This window comes from Schistocerca piceifrons, unplaced genomic scaffold (genome assembly GCF_021461385.2).
Source record: "Schistocerca piceifrons isolate TAMUIC-IGC-003096 unplaced genomic scaffold, iqSchPice1.1 HiC_scaffold_681, whole genome shotgun sequence".
Taxonomy (NCBI): Eukaryota; Metazoa; Arthropoda; class Insecta; order Orthoptera; family Acrididae; genus Schistocerca; species Schistocerca piceifrons.
Genome location: NW_025728928.1, coordinates 27,281 through 49,059, shown reverse-complemented (window position 1 = coordinate 49,059; position 21,779 = coordinate 27,281). Strand labels below are relative to the sequence as shown.

Sequence of the window (21,779 nt, the reverse complement as noted above, 5' to 3'; positions counted from 1 at the left end):
TTTCCTCCGCTGGTTCAACTCTTCTGCTCGTAGTTCAACTAAACTCATATTCCGCTTAAAAGAAAAATATATTGTCCCTCCTGACTAACGTCAGTCACTCCGATGTAGCCGAGAGTTGTTACAAAACAGGTGTCAACGCAGGACAACAGCACAACATGACAGTTTATGTCGATGTGTGCATCACACGAAAGAAACAGAAATCACAGGAAAGTAATAAAATGAAATCGCGACAGTCCGGAAACAGAATTTAAGAGATTGGAAAAAAAACACTCCTGCAACTATGAATGTTCCACACAAACAGGCTGTATCTTCTAAAATACCCATGAAGTCTTGTGAACAAAATAAAATTCCTCAAAAGTAAAAGGACATTCCTCCCTTGGAGATAAAACCAGAACGACCCGTAGTGTGGGTGTGGCACAAGTCACCAACCATAACGCAAATAAAACAAAGAAAAGAAGGAAAAAGAAAGTAAAAATAGAACGCGTCAGCTCAGTAAATCTCAGTTCAAGGTGTTTGCCGCAGTTCCATTTCATAGCCGTAATCCAAGGCCGCCTTCAAAAAATTCGCAAACAGTTCGCGAAAGTGAACGCAATCCTTCAGTGTCATATACTGGGCCCACAAATAATCCAGGTAAATCACAGTATCAGTGACGGCCATATCGATAAGGGCATAAATCGTATGCCCTAAGATCCAGACAGTGGCGTTATTTTTCGTCCGCGGGAAAGCTTTGAAGTTAGGCACTATCACACGACGAACAGTCACAAGGTGAGGAGGCGTTCGATTAATGTGGGCGACCATTCGTTGACACAGCCGCCATACCGTCGACACCGATGCACACTCAAAACGATGTTCCCGTGTGTCCACAGCACCACATCTACCACAGTTGGCAGAGGGAAGGAGATGAATGTCGGCAAGCCGCTGGTTCGTCGCTAGGGTGTTGTTGACGATCTTAAACCAGAGCGCACTCACGTCCGACGGCAACACCGGGTTGTTGATGTTTGCCCACACGTTCACCCATTCCACTGTAGGGTTCCGGAACACCAGTTTATGACGCGGAGGTTGTCCAGTCAGGGCAACGTAGAGTCCGCGGGCGGTCCTGTGTCTGTCGGTAGCCGTTGACAGAGCGTAGCTCCTCGTTAAAAAGTACTCCCGTATGTAGGACATCTTATACGGGGTGGCCGCGAGAGAGACGGGCGCCGCTTCAGAGCGTGGGCGGACCACTGAACCACCGATGCTCAGACCAGTAGCAATCTTTCGCTGCTTCCCGAGCAGATGTCTCGAGATAACGTGGGACTGCCGTCAAGCGCCGTAGCATTCTGTCGAGAAAATGCTGCAGACGCTGAATCCTGCACTGTACTGCCTAAAAATGCCGCCAGAACGCCGTCCTCTGCGTCCTCTTGCGTCGCCGGCGCCGACTCTTGCCAAAGGGTGCGAAATGTGCATGGATACGCCGTGCGAATGCATCTGCATGTGCTCCCCTAGCCTACCTCGTAATGCGCCTAGGGCTACGATCACCTTCGGCCGCTGCCGACTGGCGGGAAGCCGACACAGCGCGGCGTGGGGGCGCCCGGTTGTGCGGTGGTGGTGTAAAGGTCAGCATAGTTGCCTTGCAAGCAGTTGATCCGGGTTCGATTCCCGGCCACCGCAGCAGGCTTTCAGCTTTGCGTATGAGTACTTTTGCCACGCGCCGTTAAATTAATGTTCTTTCTCCCTCTTACTCGCTGCAGACCAGCCTACAGTGTGTCTCGACTTGTCTCGACTTTGCTCAGCTGACGCGAGAGCTGACGCTCTCCAGTCGGCCTATATCAAAACGACAAGCACGAGAAACGACTGAGAGAGGCAGGGAGAGGCGAGGCGGTGGACACACAGCACGCCCCTTCATTTCACGGTGGCGTCTCCCTCACTGAATCGGTCTGCAGCTGCGAAAACAAAGGAGAAAGAAAAATAGGAAGCAAAATTGCCAACAGTACCCTGTGTTCCCATGCGGTCACCCGCCCAAGCACTGACAAGGGCCAAAGTTGTTACACGTCGGCAATCGGGCATTTTCTTTCATTTTCTCTTTGCCGTATGAGAACCAGCGTATTCAACATATTGTGACCATTGCCGAGCGAATGCTGCAGCGCTTCCCGACGAGTCGGGTTCGGATCCTCTGCCAACGTCCACGCACGGCGATGATCTTTTGGTCATCACACTCGCCAGCTGAAATCGGCGCTGCCTTTTCGTAGTAGTAAAAGTCTACTGGCCCGTGGGGGGATCGAACCCACGACCTTCGCGTTATTAGCACGACGCTCTAACCAACTGAGCTAACGGGCCTCGACGCGGACGGTTGCTCAGCCCTACGCTGGAAACACGTCGCATGAAGCCACACGCCACTTCTAGGGTCACCGTGTGTCTGCTTCGCCCGTCTATGTTCTGCTGGCGGTCACGAAACAGTAGCTGTACTGCGAGCAGGACGGGAAACGGCAGCACGCACTGCTGAAACTTGAGACGATTCGTGTGGAAAAAATTCCGTTCCGGTTCCGGCAATCGAGCCCGGGCCTCCGGGGTGATAGCCAGGCATCCTAGCCACTAGATCTCACCGGATTTGGGCGTCCGTTCGACGGATCGGATGGTCTCTCGCACCCTTCTCTCTTTGCGAACGTCATTGCGCATACTGGCTGGCAAGGCGCGCACCTCAAAAGTCTCAGAGCAATGCTTTTGGCTTCATGCTCTACTGGGAGAAGAGGAAAAGGAAAGCTGTCAGTATCAATAACAGGAAGTATAAATTTTCTCTCTGAAGCGTTGAAACGTTGTGGATAACAAACAAGAAATAAGTTCGAGCCGTAGCGACAGCACCACCGTGAGTCACAGAAAATTAAATGCCCCGGGTGAGGATCGAACTCACGACCTTAAAATTATGAGACTTACGCGCTGACTACTGCGCTACCGAGGCACGGGGCGGACCGTCGGTCCTGGGAACTGGGCAAGTAGCGTACCCATTGTTAGACGCAGAGATACACTACTTGGTGGATAACGTGTTCTGTTGCTACACGTGCATTGCCGGCCCAGTTGATTGTGGTGGTGCTGCAGCTTTTGCAACGATGGGCAGTACTCCCCGTCGTTCAAGTTCATTGCCTCGGAGGCACCTGGACACAGCAACTTGTGAGGCCAGGCCGACGCCAGTCCGCAGAACATGACGCGAGCGTCTGAGTGGGGAACCGCGCGTGCTGCGTTCTCGGTTCTTCTCAAGGGAATCCCGCTATACATTCTTGTGGATCGTGCATCTCAAGCGCGCAAGCCACACGGCACCGCGGGAAAAGCAAAACGATGCATCGGCCGGGAATCGAACCCGGGCCGCCCGCGTGGCAGGCGAGCATTCTACCACTTTTTTTTTTTTTTTTTTTTTTTTTTTTTTTTTTTTTTTGCCTCCCAACTCCCCTTATAGCCCTCCTTACTCTCACCAAAATATGCCTTCTTCGGCGAGCTTCATCGCTATATTTGCTGGACTGTCGAACTTCGTGGAACAGTGGTATAACTTAAAACAAAATCATCTTCTGCTCAGTTAGTGTGGTGTCTTCTTCCACAGAAAAATGGAGAACTAAGAAAAATTTTATCGCGGAATTCGTGGACGGTCTTCTTTCCTCCGCTGGTTCAACTCTTCTGCTCGTAGTTCAACTAAACTCATATTCCGCTTAAAAGAAAAATATATTGTCCCTCCTGACTAACGTCAGTCACTCCGATGTAGCCGAGAGTTGTTACAAAACAGGTGTCAACGCAGGACAACAGCACAACATGACAGTTTATGTCGATGTGTGCATCACACGAAAGAAACAGAAATCACAGGAAAGTAATAAAATGAAATCGCGACAGTCCGGAAACAGAATTTAAGAGATTGGAAAAAAAACACTCCTGCAACTATGAATGTTCCACACAAACAGGCTGTATCTTCTAAAATACCCATGAAGTCTTGTGAACAAAATAAAATTCCTCAAAAGTAAAAGGACATTCCTCCCTTGGAGATAAAACCAGAACGACCCGTAGTGTGGGTGTGGCACAAGTCACCAACCATAACGCAAATAAAACAAAGAAAAGAAGGAAAAAGAAAGTAAAAATAGAACGCGTCAGCTCAGTAAATCTCAGTTCAAGGTGTTTGCCGCAGTTCCATTTCATAGCCGTAATCCAAGGCCGCCTTCAAAAAATTCGCAAACAGTTCGCGAAAGTGAACGCAATCCTTCAGTGTCATATACTGGGCCCACAAATAATCCAGGTAAATCACAGTATCAGTGACGGCCATATCGATAAGGGCATAAATCGTATGCCCTAAGATCCAGACAGTGGCGTTATTTTTCGTCCGCGGGAAAGCTTTGAAGTTAGGCACTATCACACGACGAACAGTCACAAGGTGAGGAGGCGTTCGATTAATGTGGGCGACCATTCGTTGACACAGCCGCCATACCGTCGACACCGATGCACACTCAAAACGATGTTCCCGTGTGTCCACAGCACCACATCTACCACAGTTGGCAGAGGGAAGGAGATGAATGTCGGCAAGCCGCTGGTTCGTCGCTAGGGTGTTGTTGACGATCTTAAACCAGAGCGCACTGACATCCGACGGCAACACCGGGTTGTTGATGTTTGCCCACACGTTCACCCATTCCACTGTAGGGTTCCGGAACACCAGTTTATGACGCGGAGGTTGTCCAGTCAGGGCAACGTAGAGTCCGCGGGCGGTCCTGTGTCTGTCGGTAGCCGTTGACAGAGCGTAGCTCCTCGTTAAAAAGTACTCCCGTATGTAGGACATCTTATACGGGGTGGCCGCGAGAGAGACGGGCGCCGCTTCAGAGCGTGGGCGGACCACTGAACCACCGATGCTCAGACCAGTAGCAATCTTTCGCTGCTTCCCGAGCAGATGTCTCGAGATAACGTGGGACTGCCGTCAAGCGCCGTAGCATTCTGTCGAGAAAATGCTGCAGACGCTGAATCCTGCACTGTACTGCCTAAAAATGCCGCCAGAACGCCGTCCTCTGCGTCCTCTTGCGTCGCCGGCGCCGACTCTTGCCAAAGGGTGCGAAATGTGCATGGATACGCCGTGCGAATGCATCTGCATGTGCTCCCCTAGCCTACCTCGTAATGCGCCTAGGGCTACGATCACCTTCGGCCGCTGCCGACTGGCGGGAAGCCGACACAGCGCGGCGTGGGGGCGCCCGGTTGTGCGGTGGTGGTGTAAAGGTCAGCATAGTTGCCTTGCAAGCAGTTGATCCGGGTTCGATTCCCGGCCACCGCAGCAGGCTTTCAGCTTTGCGTATGAGTACTTTTGCCACGCGCCGTTAAATTAATGTTCTTTCTCCCTCTTACTCGCTGCAGACCAGCCTACAGTGTGTCTCGACTTGTCTCGACTTTGCTCAGCTGACGCGAGAGCTGACGCTCTCCAGTCGGCCTATATCAAAACGACAAGCACGAGAAACGACTGAGAGAGGCAGGGAGAGGCGAGGCGGTGGACACACAGCACGCCCCTTCATTTCACGGTGGCGTCTCCCTCACTGAATCGGTCTGCAGCTGCGAAAACAAAGGAGAAAGAAAAATAGGAAGCAAAATTGCCAACAGTACCCTGTGTTCCCATGCGGTCACCCGCCCAAGCACTGACAAGGGCCAAAGTTGTTACACGTCGGCAATCGGGCATTTTCTTTCATTTTCTCTTTGCCGTATGAGAACCAGCGTATTCAACATATTGTGACCATTGCCGAGCGAATGCTGCAGCGCTTCCCGACGAGTCGGGTTCGGATCCTCTGCCAACGTCCACGCAGGGCGATGATCTTTTGGTCATCACACTCGCCAGCTGAAATCGGCGCTGCCTTTTCGTAGTAGTAAAAGCCCACTGGCCCGTGGGGGGATCGAACCCACGACCTTCGCGTTATTAGCACGACGCTCTAACCAACTGAGCTAACGGGCCTCGACGCGGACGGTTGCTCAGCCCTACGCTGGAAACACGTCGCATGAAGCCACACGCCACTTCTAGGGTCACCGTGTGTCTGCTTCGCCCGTCTATGTTCTGCTGGCGGTCACGAAACAGTAGCTGTACTGCGAGCAGGACGGGAAACGGCAGCACGCACTGCTGAAACTTGAGACGATTCGTGTGGAAAAAATTCCGTTCCGGTTCCGGCAATCGAGCCCGGGCCTCCGGGGTGATAGCCAGGCATCCTAGCCACTAGATCTCACCGGATTTGGGCGTCCGTTCGACGGATCGGATGGTCTCTCGCACCCTTCTCTCTTTGCGAACGTCATTGCGCATACTGGCTGGCAAGGCGCGCACCTCAAAAGTCTCAGAGCAATGCTTTTGGCTTCATGCTCTACTGGGAGAAGAGGAAAAGGAAAGCTGTCAGTATCAATAACAGGAAGTATAAATTTTCTCTCTGAAGCGTTGAAACGTTGTGGATAACAAACAAGAAATAAGTTCGAGCCGTAGCGACAGCACCACCGTGAGTCACAGAAAATTAAATGCCCCGGGTGAGGATCGAACTCACGACCTTAAAATTATGAGACTTACGCGCTGACTACTGCGCTACCGAGGCACGGGGCGGACCGTCGGTCCTGGGAACTGGGCAAGTAGCGTACCCATTGTTAGACGCAGAGATACACTACTTGGTGGATAACGTGTTCTGTTGCTACACGTGCATTGCCGGCCCAGTTGATTGTGGTGGTGCTGCAGCTTTTGCAACGATGGGCAGTACTCCCCGTCGTTCAAGTTCATTGCCTCGGAGGCACCTGGACACAGCAACTTGTGAGGCCAGGCCGACGCCAGTCCGCAGAACATGACGCGAGCGTCTGAGTGGGGAACCGCGCGTGCTGCGTTCTCGGTTCTTCTCAAGGGAATCCCGCTATACATTCTTGTGGATCGTGCATCTCAAGCGCGCAAGCCACACGGCACCGCGGGAAAAGCAAAACGATGCATCGGCCGGGAATCGAACCCGGGCCGCCCGCGTGGCACGCGAGCATTCTACCACTTTTTTTTTTTTTTTTTTTTTTTTTTTTTTTTTTTTTTTTTTTTTTTTTTTTTTTTTTGGCCTCCCAACTCCCCTTATAGCCCTCCTTACTCTCACCAAAATATGCCTTCTTCGGCGAGCTTCATCGCTATATTTGCTGGACTGTCGAACTTCGTGGAACAGTGGTATAACTTAAAACAAAATCATCTTCTGCTCAGTTAGTGTGGTGTCTTCTTCCACAGAAAAATGGAGAACTAAGAAAAATTTTATCGCGGAATTCGTGGACGGTCTTCTTTCCTCCGCTGGTTCAACTCTTCTGCTCGTAGTTCAACTAAACTCATATTCCGCTTAAAAGAAAAATATATTGTCCCTCCTGACTAACGTCAGTCACTCCGATGTAGCCGAGAGTTGTTACAAAACAGGTGTCAACGCAGGACAACAGCACAACATGACAGTTTATGTCGATGTGTGCATCACACGAAAGAAACAGAAATCACAGGAAAGTAATAAAATGAAATCGCGACAGTCCGGAAACAGAATTTAAGAGATTGGAAAAAAAACACTCCTGCAACTATGAATGTTCCACACAAACAGGCTGTATCTTCTAAAATACCCATGAAGTCTTGTGAACAAAATAAAATTCCTCAAAAGTAAAAGGACATTCCTCCCTTGGAGATAAAACCAGAACGACCCGTAGTGTGGGTGTGGCACAAGTCACCAACCATAACGCAAATAAAACAAAGAAAAGAAGGAAAAAGAAAGTAAAAATAGAACGCGTCAGCTCAGTAAATCTCAGTTCAAGGTGTTTGCCGCAGTTCCATTTCATAGCCGTAATCCAAGGCCGCCTTCAAAAAATTCGCAAACAGTTCGCGAAAGTGAACGCAATCCTTCAGTGTCATATACTGGGCCCACAAATAATCCAGGTAAATCACAGTATCAGTGACGGCCATATCGATAAGGGCATAAATCGTATGCCCTAAGATCCAGACAGTGGCGTTATTTTTCGTCCGCGGGAAAGCTTTGAAGTTAGGCACTATCACACGACGAACAGTCACAAGGTGAGGAGGCGTTCGATTAATGTGGGCGACCATTCGTTGACACAGCCGCCATACCGTCGACACCGATGCACACTCAAAACGATGTTCCCGTGTGTCCACAGCACCACATCTACCACAGTTGGCAGAGGGAAGGAGATGAATGTCGGCAAGCCGCTGGTTCGTCGCTAGGGTGTTGTTGACGATCTTAAACCAGAGCGCACTCACATCCGACGGCAACACCGGGTTGTTGATGTTTGCCCACACGTTCACCCATTCCACTGTAGGGTTCCGGAACACCAGTTTATGACGCGGAGGTTGTCCAGTCAGGGCAACGTAGAGTCCGCGGGCGGTCCTGTGTCTGTCGGTAGCCGTTGACAGAGCGTAGCTCCTCGTTAAAAAGTACTCCCGTATGTAGGACATCTTATACGGGGTGGCCGCGAGAGAGACGGGCGCCGCTTCAGAGCGTGGGCGGACCACTGAACCACCGATGCTCAGACCAGTAGCAATCTTTCGCTGCTTCCCGAGCAGATGTCTCGAGATAACGTGGGACTGCCGTCAAGCGCCGTAGCATTCTGTCGAGAAAATGCTGCAGACGCTGAATCCTGCACTGTACTGCCTAAAAATGCCGCCAGAACGCCGTCCTCTGCGTCCTCTTGCGTCGCCGGCGCCGACTCTTGCCAAAGGGTGCGAAATGTGCATGGATACGCCGTGCGAATGCATCTGCATGTGCTCCCCTAGCCTACCTCGTAATGCGCCTAGGGCTACGATCACCTTCGGCCGCTGCCGACTGGCGGGAAGCCGACACAGCGCGGCGTGGGGGCGCCCGGTTGTGCGGTGGTGGTGTAAAGGTCAGCATAGTTGCCTTGCAAGCAGTTGATCCGGGTTCGATTCCCGGCCACCGCAGCAGGCTTTCAGCTTTGCGTATGAGTACTTTTGCCACGCGCCGTTAAATTAATGTTCTTTCTCCCTCTTACTCGCTGCAGACCAGCCTACAGTGTGTCTCGACTTGTCTCGACTTTGCTCAGCTGACGCGAGAGCTGACGCTCTCCAGTCGGCCTATATCAAAACGACAAGCACGAGAAACGACTGAGAGAGGCAGGGAGAGGCGAGGCGGTGGACACACAGCACGCCCCTTCATTTCACGGTGGCGTCTCCCTCACTGAATCGGTCTGCAGCTGCGAAAACAAAGGAGAAAGAAAAATAGGAAGCAAAATTGCCAACAGTACCCTGTGTTCCCATGCGGTCACCCGCCCAAGCACTGACAAGGGCCAAAGTTGTTACACGTCGGCAATCGGGCATTTTCTTTCATTTTCTCTTTGCCGTATGAGAACCAGCGTATTCAACATATTGTGACCATTGCCGAGCGAATGCTGCAGCGCTTCCCGACGAGTCGGGTTCGGATCCTCTGCCAACGTCCACGCAGGGCGATGATCTTTTGGTCATCACACTCGCCAGCTGAAATCGGCGCTGCCTTTTCGTAGTAGTAAAAGCCCACTGGCCCGTGGGGGGATCGAACCCACGACCTTCGCGTTATTAGCACGACGCTCTAACCAACTGAGCTAACGGGCCTCGACGCGGACGGTTGCTCAGCCCTACGCTGGAAACACGTCGCATGAAGCCACACGCCACTTCTAGGGTCACCGTGTGTCTGCTTCGCCCGTCTATGTTCTGCTGGCGGTCACGAAACAGTAGCTGTACTGCGAGCAGGACGGGAAACGGCAGCACGCACTGCTGAAACTTGAGACGATTCGTGTGGAAAAAATTCCGTTCCGGTTCCGGCAATCGAGCCCGGGCCTCCGGGGTGATAGCCAGGCATCCTAGCCACTAGATCTCACCGGATTTGGGCGTCCGTTCGACGGATCGGATGGTCTCTCGCACCCTTCTCTCTTTGCGAACGTCATTGCGCATACTGGCTGGCAAGGCGCGCACCTCAAAAGTCTCAGAGCAATGCTTTTGGCTTCATGCTCTACTGGGAGAAGAGGAAAAGGAAAGCTGTCAGTATCAATAACAGGAAGTATAAATTTTCTCTCTGAAGCGTTGAAACGTTGTGGATAACAAACAAGAAATAAGTTCGAGCCGTAGCGACAGCACCACCGTGAGTCACAGAAAATTAAATGCCCCGGGTGAGGATCGAACTCACGACCTTAAAATTATGAGACTTACGCGCTGACTACTGCGCTACCGAGGCACGGGGCGGACCGTCGGTCCTGGGAACTGGGCAAGTAGCGTACCCATTGTTAGACGCAGAGATACACTACTTGGTGGATAACGTGTTCTGTTGCTACACGTGCATTGCCGGCCCAGTTGATTGTGGTGGTGCTGCAGCTTTTGCAACGATGGGCAGTACTCCCCGTCGTTCAAGTTCATTGCCTCGGAGGCACCTGGACACAGCAACTTGTGAGGCCAGGCCGACGCCAGTCCGCAGAACATGACGCGAGCGTCTGAGTGGGGAACCGCGCGTGCTGCGTTCTCGGTTCTTCTCAAGGGAATCCCGCTATACATTCTTGTGGATCGTGCATCTCAAGCGCGCAAGCCACACGGCACCGCGGGAAAAGCAAAACGATGCATCGGCCGGGAATCGAACCCGGGCCGCCCGCGTGGCACGCGAGCATTCTACCACTTTTTTTTTTTTTTTTTTTTTTTTTTTTTTTTTTTGCCTCCCAACTCCCCTTATAGCCCTCCTTACTCTCACCAAAATATGCCTTCTTCGGCGAGCTTCATCGCTATATTTGCTGGACTGTCGAACTTCGTGGAACAGTGGTATAACTTAAAACAAAATCATCTTCTGCTCAGTTAGTGTGGTGTCTTCTTCCACAGAAAAATGGAGAACTAAGAAAAATTTTATCGCGGAATTCGTGGACGGTCTTCTTTCCTCCGCTGGTTCAACTCTTCTGCTCGTAGTTCAACTAAACTCATATTCCGCTTAAAAGAAAAATATATTGTCCCTCCTGACTAACGTCAGTCACTCCGATGTAGCAGAGAGTTGTTACAAAACAGGTGTCAACGCAGGACAACAGCACAACATGACAGTTTATGTCGATGTGTGCATCACACGAAAGAAACAGAAATCACAGGAAAGTAATAAAATGAAATCGCGACAGTCCGGAAACAGAATTTAAGAGATTGGAAAAAAAACACTCCTGCAACTATGAATGTTCCACACAAACAGGCTGTATCTTCTAAAATACCCATGAAGTCTTGTGAACAAAATAAAATTCCTCAAAAGTAAAAGGACATTCCTCCCTTGGAGATAAAACCAGAACGACCCGTAGTGTGGGTGTGGCACAAGTCACCAACCATAACGCAAATAAAACAAAGAAAAGAAGGAAAAAGAAAGTAAAAATAGAACGCGTCAGCTCAGTAAATCTCAGTTCAAGGTGTTTGCCGCAGTTCCATTTCATAGCCGTAATCCAAGGCCGCCTTCAAAAAATTCGCAAACAGTTCGCGAAAGTGAACGCAATCCTTCAGTGTCATATACTGGGCCCACAAATAATCCAGGTAAATCACAGTATCAGTGACGGCCATATCGATAAGGGCATAAATCGTATGCCCTAAGATCCAGACAGTGGCGTTATTTTTCGTCCGCGGGAAAGCTTTGAAGTTAGGCACTATCACACGACGAACAGTCACAAGGTGAGGAGGCGTTCGATTAATGTGGGCGACCATTCGTTGACACAGCCGCCATACCGTCGACACCGATGCACACTCAAAACGATGTTCCCGTGTGTCCACAGCACCCACATCTACCACAGTTGGCAGAGGGAAGGAGATGAATGTCGGCAAGCCGCTGGTTCGTCGCTAGGGTGTTGTTGACGATCTTAAACCAGAGCGCACTCACATCCGACGGCAACACCGGGTTGTTGATGTTTGCCCACACGTTCACCCATTCCACTGTAGGGTTCCGGAACACCAGTTTATGACGCGGAGGTTGTCCAGTCAGGGCAACGTAGAGTCCGCGGGCGGTCCTGTGTCTGTCGGTAGCCGTTGACAGAGCGTAGCTCCTCGTTAAAAAGTACTCCCGTATGTAGGACATCTTATACGGGGTGGCCGCGAGAGAGACGGGCGCCGCTTCAGAGCGTGGGCGGACCACTGAACCACCGATGCTCAGACCAGTAGCAATCTTTCGCTGCTTCCCGAGCAGATGTCTCGAGATAACGTGGGACTGCCGTCAAGCGCCGTAGCATTCTGTCGAGAAAATGCTGCAGACGCTGAATCCTGCACTGTACTGCCTAAAAATGCCGCCAGAACGCCGTCCTCTGCGTCCTCTTGCGTCGCCGGCGCCGACTCTTGCCAAAGGGTGCGAAATGTGCATGGATACGCCGTGCGAATGCATCTGCATGTGCTCCCCTAGCCTACCTCGTAATGCGCCTAGGGCTACGATCACCTTCGGCCGCTGCCGACTGGCGGGAAGCCGACACAGCGCGGCGTGGGGGCGCCCGGTTGTGCGGTGGTGGTGTAAAGGTCAGCATAGTTGCCTTGCAAGCAGTTGATCCGGGTTCGATTCCCGGCCACCGCAGCAGGCTTTCAGCTTTGCGTATGAGTACTTTTGCCACGCGCCGTTAAATTAATGTTCTTTCTCCCTCTTACTCGCTGCAGACCAGCCTACAGTGTGTCTCGACTTGTCTCGACTTTGCTCAGCTGACGCGAGAGCTGACGCTCTCCAGTCGGCCTATATCAAAACGACAAGCACGAGAAACGACTGAGAGAGGCAGGGAGAGGCGAGGCGGTGGACACACAGCACGCCCCTTCATTTCACGGTGGCGTCTCCCTCACTGAATCGGTCTGCAGCTGCGAAAACAAAGGAGAAAGAAAAATAGGAAGCAAAATTGCCAACAGTACCCTGTGTTCCCATGCGGTCACCCGCCCAAGCACTGACAAGGGCCAAAGTTGTTACACGTCGGCAATCGGGCATTTTCTTTCATTTTCTCTTTGCCGTATGAGAACCAGCGTATTCAACATATTGTGACCATTGCCGAGCGAATGCTGCAGCGCTTCCCGACGAGTCGGGTTCGGATCCTCTGCCAACGTCCACGCACGGCGATGATCTTTTGGTCATCACACTCGCCAGCTGAAATCGGCGCTGCCTTTTCGTAGTAGTAAAAGTCTACTGGCCCGTGGGGGGATCGAACCCACGACCTTCGCGTTATTAGCACGACGCTCTAACCAACTGAGCTAACGGGCCTCGACGCGGACGGTTGCTCAGCCCTACGCTGGAAACACGTCGCATGAAGCCACACGCCACTTCTAGGGTCACCGTGTGTCTGCTTCGCCCGTCTATGTTCTGCTGGCGGTCACGAAACAGTAGCTGTACTGCGAGCAGGACGGGAAACGGCAGCACGCACTGCTGAAACTTGAGACGATTCGTGTGGAAAAAATTCCGTTCCGGTTCCGGCAATCGAGCCCGGGCCTCCGGGGTGATAGCCAGGCATCCTAGCCACTAGATCTCACCGGATTTGGGCGTCCGTTCGACGGATCGGATGGTCTCTCGCACCCTTCTCTCTTTGCGAACGTCATTGCGCATACTGGCTGGCAAGGCGCGCACCTCAAAAGTCTCAGAGCAATGCTTTTGGCTTCATGCTCTACTGGGAGAAGAGGAAAAGGAAAGCTGTCAGTATCAATAACAGGAAGTATAAATTTTCTCTCTGAAGCGTTGAAACGTTGTGGATAACAAACAAGAAATAAGTTCGAGCCGTAGCGACAGCACCACCGTGAGTCACAGAAAATTAAATGCCCCGGGTGAGGATCGAACTCACGACCTTAAAATTATGAGACTTACGCGCTGACTACTGCGCTACCGAGGCACGGGGCGGACCGTCGGTCCTGGGAACTGGGCAAGTAGCGTACCCATTGTTAGACGCAGAGATACACTACTTGGTGGATAACGTGTTCTGTTGCTACACGTGCATTGCCGGCCCAGTTGATTGTGGTGGTGCTGCAGCTTTTGCAACGATGGGCAGTACTCCCCGTCGTTCAAGTTCATTGCCTCGGAGGCACCTGGACACAGCAACTTGTGAGGCCAGGCCGACGCCAGTCCGCAGAACATGACGCGAGCGTCTGAGTGGGGAACCGCGCGTGCTGCGTTCTCGGTTCTTCTCAAGGGAATCCCGCTATACATTCTTGTGGATCGTGCATCTCAAGCGCGCAAGCCACACGGCACCGCGGGAAAAGCAAAACGATGCATCGGCCGGGAATCGAACCCGGGCCGCCCGCGTGGCAGGCGAGCATTCTACCACTTTTTTTTTTTTTTTTTTTTTTTTTTTTTTTTTTTTTTTTTTTTTTTTGGCCTCCCAACTCCCCTTATAGCCCTCCTTACTCTCACCAAAATATGCCTTCTTCGGCGAGCTTCATCGCTATATTTGCTGGACTGTCGAACTTCGTGGAACAGTGGTATAACTTAAAACAAAATCATCTTCTGCTCAGTTAGTGTGGTGTCTTCTTCCACAGAAAAATGGAGAACTAAGAAAAATTTTATCGCGGAATTCGTGGACGGTCTTCTTTCCTCCGCTGGTTCAACTCTTCTGCTCGTAGTTCAACTAAACTCATATTCCGCTTAAAAGAAAAATATATTGTCCCTCCTGACTAACGTCAGTCACTCCGATGTAGCCGAGAGTTGTTACAAAACAGGTGTCAACGCAGGACAACAGCACAACATGACAGTTTATGTCGATGTGTGCATCACACGAAAGAAACAGAAATCACAGGAAAGTAATAAAATGAAATCGCGACAGTCCGGAAACAGAATTTAAGAGATTGGAAAAAAGCACTCCTGCAACTATGAATGTTCCACACAAACAAGCTGTATCTTCTAAAATACCCATGAAGTCTTGTGAACAAAATAAAATTCCTCAAAAGTAAAAGGACATTCCTCCCTTGGAGATAAAACCAGAACGACCCGTAGTGTGGGTGTGGCACAAGTCACCAACCATAACGCAAATAAAACAAAGAAAAGAAGGAAAAAGAAAGTAAAAATAGAACGCGTCAGCTCAGTAAATCTCAGTTCAAGGTGTTTGCCGCAGTTCCATTTCATAGCCGTAATCCAAGGCCGCCTTCAAAAAATTCGCAAACAGTTCGCGAAAGTGAACGCAATCCTTCAGTGTCATATACTGGGCCCACAAATAATCCAGGTAAATCACAGTATCAGTGACGGCCATATCGATAAGGGCATAAATCGTATGCCCTAAGATCCAGACAGTGGCGTTATTTTTCGTCCGCGGGAAAGCTTTGAAGTTAGGCACTATCACACGACGAACAGTCACAAGGTGAGGAGGCGTTCGATTAATGTGGGCGACCATTCGTTGACACAGCCGCCATACCGTCGACACCGATGCACACTCAAAACGATGTTCCCGTGTGTCCACAGCACCACATCTACCACAGTTGGCAGAGGGAAGGAGATGAATGTCGGCAAGCCGCTGGTTCGTCGCTAGGGTGTTGTTGACGATCTTAAACCAGAGCGCACTGACATCCGACGGCAACACCGGGTTGTTGATGTTTGCCCACACGTTCACCCATTCCACTGTAGGGTTCCGGAACACCAGTTTATGACGCGGAGGTTGTCCAGTCAGGGCAACGTAGAGTCCGCGGGCGGTCCTGTGTCTGTCGGTAGCCGTTGACAGAGCGTAGCTCCTCGTTAAAAAGTACTCCCGTATGTAGGACATCTTATACGGGGTGGCCGCGAGAGAGACGGGCGCCGCTTCAGAGCGTGGGCGGACCACTGAACCACCGATGCTCAGACCAGTAGCAATCTTTCGCTGCTTCCCGAGCAGATGTCTCGAGATAACGTGGGACTGCCGTCAAGCGCCGTAGCATTCTGTCGAGAAAATGCTGCAGACGCTGAATCCTGCACTGTACTGCCTAAAAATGCCGCCAGAACGCCGTCCTCTGCGTCCTCTTGCGTCGCCGGCGCCGACTCTTGCCAAAGGGTGCGAAATGTGCATGGATACGCCGTGCGAATGCATCTGCATGTGCTCCCCTAGCCTACCTCGTAATGCGCCTAGGGCTACGATCACCTTCGGCCGCTGCCGACTGGCGGGAAGCCGACACAGCGCGGCGTGGGGGCGCCCGGTTGTGCGGTGGTGGTGTAAAGGTCAGCATAGTTGCCTTGCAAGCAGTTGATCCGGGTTCGATTCCCGGCCACCGCAGCAGGCTTTCAGCTTTGCGTATGAGTACTTTTGCCACGCGCCGTTAAATTAATGTTCTTTCTCCCTCTTACTCGCTGCAGACCAGCCTACAGTGTGTCTCGACTTGTCTCGACTTTGCTCAGCTGACGCGAGAGCTGACGCTCTCCAGTCGGCCTATATCAAAACGACAAGCACGAGAAACGACTGAGAGAGGCAGGGAGAGGCGAGGCGGTGGACACACAGCACGCCCCTTCATTTCACGGTGGCGTCTCCCTCACTGAATCGGTCTGCAGCTGCGAAAACAAAGGAGAAAGAAAAATAGGAAGCAAAATTGCCAACAGTACCCTGTGTTCCCATGCGGTCACCCGCCCAAGCACTGACAAGGGCCAAAGTTGTTACACGTCGGCAATCGGGCATTTTCTTTCATTTTCTCTTTGCCGTATGAGAACCAGCGTATTCAACATATTGTGACCATTGCCGAGCGAATGCTGCAGCGCTTCCCGACGAGTCGGGTTCGGATCCTCTGCCAACGTCCACGCACGGCGATGATCTTTTGGTCATCACACTCGCCAGCTGAAATCGGCGCTGCCTTTTCGTAGTAGTAAAAGTCTACTGGCCCGTGGGGGGATCGAACCCACGACCTTCGCGTTATTAGCACGACGCTCTAACCAACTGAGCTAACGGGCCTCGACGCGGACGGTTGCTCAGCCCTACGCTGGAAACACGTCGCATGAAGCCACACGCCACTTCTAGGGTCACCGTGTGTCTGCTTCGCCCGTCTATGTTCTGCTGGCGGTCACGAAACAGTAGCTGTACTGCGAGCAGGACGGGAAACGGCAGCACGCACTGCTGAAACTTGAGACGATTCGTGTGGAAAAAATTCCGTTCCGGTTCCGGCAATCGAGCCCGGGCCTCCGGGGTGATAGCCAGGCATCCTAGCCACTAGATCTCACCGGATTTGGGCGTCCGTTCGACGGATCGGATGGTCTCTCGCACCCTTCTCTCTTTGCGAACGTCATTGCGCATACTGGCTGGCAAGGCGCGCACCTCAAAAGTCTCAGAGCAATGCTTTTGGCTTCATGCTCTACTGGGAGAAGAGGAAAAGGAAAGCTGTCAGTATCAATAACAGGAAGTATAAATTTTCTCTCTGAAGCGTTGAAACGTTGTGGATAACAAACAAGAAATAAGTTCGAGCCGTAGCGACAGCACCACCGTGAGTCACAGAAAATTAAATGCCCCGGGTGAGGATCGAACTCACGACCTTAAAATTATGAGACTTACGCGCTGACTACTGCGCTACCGAGGCACGGGGCGGACCGTCGGTCCTGGGAACTGGGCAAGTAGCGTACCCATTGTTAGACGCAGAGATACACTACTTGGTGGATAACGTGTTCTGTTGCTACACGTGCATTGCCGGCCCAGTTGATTGTGGTGGTGCTGCAGCTTTTGCAACGATGGGCAGTACTCCCCGTCGTTCAAGTTCATTGCCTCGGAGGCACCTGGACACAGCAACTTGTGAGGCCAGGCCGACTCCAGTCCGCAGAACATGACGCGAGCGTCTGAGTGGGGAACCGCGCGTGCTGCGTTCTCGGTTCTTCTCAAGGGAATCCCGCTATACATTCTTGTGGATCGTGCATCTCAAGCGCGCAAGCCACACGGCACCGCGGGAAAAGCAAAACGATGCATCGGCCGGGAATCGAACCCGGGCCGCCCGCGTGGCAGGCGAGCATTCTACCACTTTTTTTTTTTTTTTTTTTTTTTTTTTTTTTTTTTTTTTTGCCTCCCAACTCCCCTTATAGCCCTCCTTACTCTCACCAAAATATGCCTTCTTCGGCGAGCTTCATCGCTATATTTGCTGGACTGTCGAACTTCGTGGAACAGTGGTATAACTTAAAACAAAATCATCTTCTGCTCAGTTAGTGTGGTGTCTTCTTCCACAGAAAAATGGAGAACTAAGAAAAATTTTATCGCGGAATTCGTGGACGGTCTTCTTTCCTCCGCTGGTTCAACTCTTCTGCTCGTAGTTCAACTAAACTCATATTCCGCTTAAAAGAAAAATATATTGTCCCTCCTGACTAACGTCAGTCACTCCGATGTAGCAGAGAGTTGTTACAAAACAGGTGTCAACGCAGGACAACAGCACAACATGACAGTTTATGTCGATGTGTGCATCACACGAAAGAAACAGAAATCACAGGAAGGTAATAAAATGAAATCGCGACAGTCCGGAAACAGAATTTAAGAGATTGGAAAAAAAACACTCCTGCAACTATGAATGTTCCACACAAACAGGCTGTATCTTCTAAAATACCCATGAAGTCTTGTGAACAAAATAAAATTCCTCAAAAGTAAAAGGACATTCCTCCCTTGGAGATAAAACCAGAACGACCCGTAGTGTGGGTGTGGCACAAGTCACCAACCATAACGCAAATAAAACAAAGAAAAGAAGGAAAAAGAAAGTAAAAATAGAACGCGTCAGCTCAGTAAATCTCAGTTCAAGGTGTTTGCCGCAGTTCCATTTCATAGCCGTAATCCAAGGCCGCCTTCAAAAAATTCGCAAACAGTTCGCGAAAGTGAACGCAATCCTTCAGTGTCATATACTGGGCCCACAAATAATCCAGGTAAATCACAGTATCAGTGACGGCCATATCGATAAGGGCATAAATCGTATGCCCTAAGATCCAGACAGTGGCGTTATTTTTCGTCCGCGGGAAAGCTTTGAAGTTAGGCACTATCACACGACGAACAGTCACAAGGTGAGGAGGCGTTCGATTAATGTGGGCGACCATTCGTTGACACAGCCGCCATACCGTCGACACCGATGCACACTCAAAACGATGTTCCCGTGTGTCCACAGCACCACATCTACCACAGTTGGCAGAGGGAAGGAGATGAATGTCGGCAAGCCGCTGGTTCGTCGCTAGGGTGTCGTTGACGATCTTAAACCAGAGCGCACTGACATCCGACGGCAACACCGGGTTGTTGATGTTTGCCCACACGTTCACCCATTCCACTGTAGGGTTCCGGAACACCAGTTTATGACGCGGAGGTTGTCCAGTCAGGGCAACGTAGAGTCCGCGGGCGGTCCTGTGTCTGTCGGTAGCCGTTGACAGAGCGTAGCTCCTCGTTAAAAAGTACTCCCGTATGTAGGACATCTTATACGGGGTGGCCGCGAGAGAGACGGGCGCCGCTTCAGAGCGTGGGCGGACCACTGAACCACCGATGCTCAGACCAGTAGCAATCTTTCGCTGCTTCCCGAGCAGATGTCTCGAGATAACGTGGGACTGCCGTCAAGCGCCGTAGCATTCTGTCGAGAAAATGCTGCAGACGCTGAATCCTGCACTGTACTGCCTAAAAATGCCGCCAGAACGCCGTCCTCTGCGTCCTCTTGCGTCGCCGGCGCCGACTCTTGCCAAAGGGTGCGAAATGTGCATGGATACGCCGTGCGAATGCATCTGCATGTGCTCCCCTAGCCTACCTCGTAATGCGCCTAGGGCTACGATCACCTTCGGCCGCTGCCGACTGGCGGGAAGCCGACACAGCGCGGCGTGGGGGCGCCCGGTTGTGCGGTGGTGGTGTAAAGGTCAGCATAGTTGCCTTGCAAGCAGTTGATCCGGGTTCGATTCCCGGCCACCGCAGCAGGCTTTCAGCTTTGCGTATGAGTACTTTTGCCACGCGCCGTTAAATTAATGTTCTTTCTCCCTCTTACTCGCTGCAGACCAGCCTACAGTGTGTCTCGACTTGTCTCGACTTTGCTCAGCTGACGCGAGAGCTGACGCTCTCCAGTCGGCCTATATCAAAACGACAAGCACGAGAAACGACTGAGAGAGGCAGGGAGAGGCGAGGCGGTGGACACACAGCACGCCCCTTCATTTCACGGTGGCGTCTCCCTCACTGAATCGGTCTGCAGCTGCGAAAACAAAGGAGAAAGAAAAATAGGAAGCAAAATTGCCAACAGTACCCTGTGTTCCCATGCGGTCACCCGCCCAAGCACTGACAAGGGCCAAAGTTGTTACACGTCGGCAATCGGGCATTTTCTTTCATTTTCTCTTTGCCGTATGAGAACCAGCGTATTCAACATATTGTGACCATTGCCGAGCGAATGCTGCAGCGCTTCCCGACGAGTCGGGTTCGGATCCTCTGCCAACGTCCACGCACGGCGATGATCTTTTGGTCATCACACTCGCCAGCTGAAATCGGCGCTGCCTTTTCGTAGTAGTAAAAGTCTACTGGCCCGTGGGGGGATCGAACCCACGACCTTCGCGTTATTAGCACGACGCTCTAACCAACTGAGCTAACGGGCCTCGACGCGGACGGTTGCTCAGCCCTACGCTGGAAACACGTCGCATGAAGCCACACGCCACTTCTAGGGTCACCGTGTGTCTGCTTCGCCCGTCTATGTTCTGCTGGCGGTCACGAAACAGTAGCTGTACTGCGAGCAGGACGGGAAACGGCAGCACGCACTGCTGAAACTTGAGACGATTCGTGTGGAAAAAATTCCGTTCCGGTTCCGGCAATCGAGCCCGGGCCTCCGGGGTGATAGCCAGGCATCCTAGCCACTAGATCTCACCGGATTTGGGCGTCCGTTCGACGGATCGGATGGTCTCTCGCACCCTTCTCTCTTTGCGAACGTCATTGCGCATACTGGCTGGCAAGGCGCGCACCTCAAAAGTCTCAGAGCAATGCTTTTGGCTTCATGCTCTACTGGGAGAAGAGGAAAAGGAAAGCTGTCAGTATCAATAACAGGAAGTATAAATTTTCTCTCTGAAGCGTTGAAACGTTGTGGATAACAAACAAGAAATAAGTTCGAGCCGTAGCGACAGCACCACCGTGAGTCACAGAAAATTAAATGCCCCGGGTGAGGATCGAACTCACGACCTTAAAATTATGAGACTTACGCGCTGACTACTGCGCTACCGAGGCACGGGGCGGACCGTCGGTCCTGGGAACTGGGCAAGTAGCGTACCCATTGTTAGACGCAGAGATACACTACTTGGTGGATAACGTGTTCTGTTGCTACACGTGCATTGCCGGCCCAGTTGATTGTGGTGGTGCTGCAGCTTTTGCAACGATGGGCAGTACTCCCCGTCGTTCAAGTTCATTGCCTCGGAGGCACCTGGACACAGCAACTTGTGAGGCCAGGCCGACTCCAGTCCGCAGAACATGACGCGAGCGTCTGAGTGGGGAACCGCGCGTGCTGCGTTCTCGGTTCTTCTCAAGGGAATCCCGCTATACATTCTTGTGGATCGTGCATCTCAAGCGCGCAAGCCACACGGCACCGCGGGAAAAGCAAAACGATGCATCGGCCGGGAATCGAACCCGGGCCGCCCGCGTGGCAGGCGAGCATTCTACCACTTTTTTTTTTTTTTTTTTTTTTTTTTTTTTTTTTTTTTGCCTCCCAACTCCCCTTATAGCCCTCCTTACTCTCACCAAAATATGCCTTCTTCGGCGAGCTTCATCGCTATATTTGCTGGACTGTCGAACTTCGTGGAACAGTGGTATAACTTAAAACAAAATCATCTTCTGCTCAGTTAGTGTGGTGTCTTCTTCCACAGAAAAATGGAGAACTAAGAAAAATTTTATCGCGGAATTCGTGGACGGTCTTCTTTCCTCCGCTGGTTCAACTCTTCTGCTCGTAGTTCAACTAAACTCATATTCCGCTT

The 21,779-nt window shown here is 51.6% G+C and overlaps 18 non-coding genes across 18 annotated transcripts; 6 read left to right on the top strand and 12 right to left on the bottom strand.

Annotated features, from left to right (window-relative positions):
- Positions 1-1,575: 1,575 nt before the first annotated feature.
- On the top strand, positions 1,576-1,647 carry Trnaa-ugc. Its single transcript has one exon. It is a non-coding gene; the product is annotated as a tRNA-Ala (tRNA).
- A 592-nt stretch (positions 1,648-2,239) lies between these two features.
- Positions 2,240-2,313, bottom strand: Trnai-aau. Its single transcript has one exon. It is a non-coding gene; the product is annotated as a tRNA-Ile (tRNA).
- A 546-nt stretch (positions 2,314-2,859) lies between these two features.
- Trnam-cau lies at positions 2,860-2,932 on the bottom strand. The gene has a single exon. It is a non-coding gene; the product is annotated as a tRNA-Met (tRNA).
- A 2,259-nt stretch (positions 2,933-5,191) lies between these two features.
- Trnaa-ugc lies at positions 5,192-5,263 on the top strand. Its single transcript has one exon. It is a non-coding gene; the product is annotated as a tRNA-Ala (tRNA).
- A 592-nt stretch (positions 5,264-5,855) lies between these two features.
- Positions 5,856-5,929, bottom strand: Trnai-aau. The gene has a single exon. It is a non-coding gene; the product is annotated as a tRNA-Ile (tRNA).
- Positions 5,930-6,475: 546 nt separating this feature from the next.
- On the bottom strand, positions 6,476-6,548 carry Trnam-cau. Its single transcript has one exon. It is a non-coding gene; the product is annotated as a tRNA-Met (tRNA).
- Positions 6,549-8,827: 2,279 nt separating this feature from the next.
- Trnaa-ugc lies at positions 8,828-8,899 on the top strand. The gene has a single exon. It is a non-coding gene; the product is annotated as a tRNA-Ala (tRNA).
- A 592-nt stretch (positions 8,900-9,491) lies between these two features.
- Positions 9,492-9,565, bottom strand: Trnai-aau. The gene has a single exon. It is a non-coding gene; the product is annotated as a tRNA-Ile (tRNA).
- Positions 9,566-10,111: 546 nt separating this feature from the next.
- Positions 10,112-10,184, bottom strand: Trnam-cau. The gene has a single exon. It is a non-coding gene; the product is annotated as a tRNA-Met (tRNA).
- A 2,256-nt stretch (positions 10,185-12,440) lies between these two features.
- Positions 12,441-12,512, top strand: Trnaa-ugc. The gene has a single exon. It is a non-coding gene; the product is annotated as a tRNA-Ala (tRNA).
- A 592-nt stretch (positions 12,513-13,104) lies between these two features.
- Trnai-aau lies at positions 13,105-13,178 on the bottom strand. The gene has a single exon. It is a non-coding gene; the product is annotated as a tRNA-Ile (tRNA).
- A 546-nt stretch (positions 13,179-13,724) lies between these two features.
- Trnam-cau lies at positions 13,725-13,797 on the bottom strand. Its single transcript has one exon. It is a non-coding gene; the product is annotated as a tRNA-Met (tRNA).
- Positions 13,798-16,065: 2,268 nt separating this feature from the next.
- On the top strand, positions 16,066-16,137 carry Trnaa-ugc. Its single transcript has one exon. It is a non-coding gene; the product is annotated as a tRNA-Ala (tRNA).
- Positions 16,138-16,729: 592 nt separating this feature from the next.
- Positions 16,730-16,803, bottom strand: Trnai-aau. The gene has a single exon. It is a non-coding gene; the product is annotated as a tRNA-Ile (tRNA).
- A 546-nt stretch (positions 16,804-17,349) lies between these two features.
- On the bottom strand, positions 17,350-17,422 carry Trnam-cau. The gene has a single exon. It is a non-coding gene; the product is annotated as a tRNA-Met (tRNA).
- Positions 17,423-19,682: 2,260 nt separating this feature from the next.
- Trnaa-ugc lies at positions 19,683-19,754 on the top strand. The gene has a single exon. It is a non-coding gene; the product is annotated as a tRNA-Ala (tRNA).
- Positions 19,755-20,346: 592 nt separating this feature from the next.
- Positions 20,347-20,420, bottom strand: Trnai-aau. Its single transcript has one exon. It is a non-coding gene; the product is annotated as a tRNA-Ile (tRNA).
- A 546-nt stretch (positions 20,421-20,966) lies between these two features.
- Positions 20,967-21,039, bottom strand: Trnam-cau. The gene has a single exon. It is a non-coding gene; the product is annotated as a tRNA-Met (tRNA).
- Positions 21,040-21,779: the final 740 nt, after the last annotated feature.